The following is a 546-nucleotide window of genomic DNA, read 5'->3' as shown; positions in this document are numbered from 1 at the left end:
ACACACACACACACACACACACACACACACATATACACAAATACACACATTTCTTTCAGTGTCCGTTTAACGAATCCACTAAAAAGGCTTTGGTCGACCAAAAGCCATAGGAGACATTTGCCCAAGGATCCTTCGGTTTTGTTTGTTTACTTATTCCTATTTCGAAGTCTATTTCTGTTGTTGGTGCTCTTGTCGTCGCTGTGATTATTTATATATGATAAGTAGCTTATTATAATATTTCAGATTTTGGCACGATTCCGGAAGGATGAAAGGAAAAGGAGACCTCGGTGGATTTTGAACTCAGAACGTAAGGACGGACGAAATGTCACTAAACATTTTGCTTGGCGTGCTAAAGATTCAACCAGCTCACCTCCTTAATTTATTACAATATTTTCTACCCTAGGCACAAGACCCAAATGTTTGGAGATGGAGAGCAGTCGATTAAATCGACCTCAGTACGTACACAACTGGTACTTAATTTATCGATCCCGAAAGGATGAAAGGCAAAGTCGACCCCGGCGGAATTTGAACTCAGAACGTAAAGAC

This window comes from Octopus bimaculoides, chromosome 2 (genome assembly GCF_001194135.2).
Source record: "Octopus bimaculoides isolate UCB-OBI-ISO-001 chromosome 2, ASM119413v2, whole genome shotgun sequence".
Lineage (NCBI taxonomy): Eukaryota > Metazoa > Mollusca > Cephalopoda > Octopoda > Octopodidae > Octopus > Octopus bimaculoides.
The sequence above is the reverse complement of the archived record's forward strand: the minus strand, read 5'-3'. Positions refer to the sequence as shown.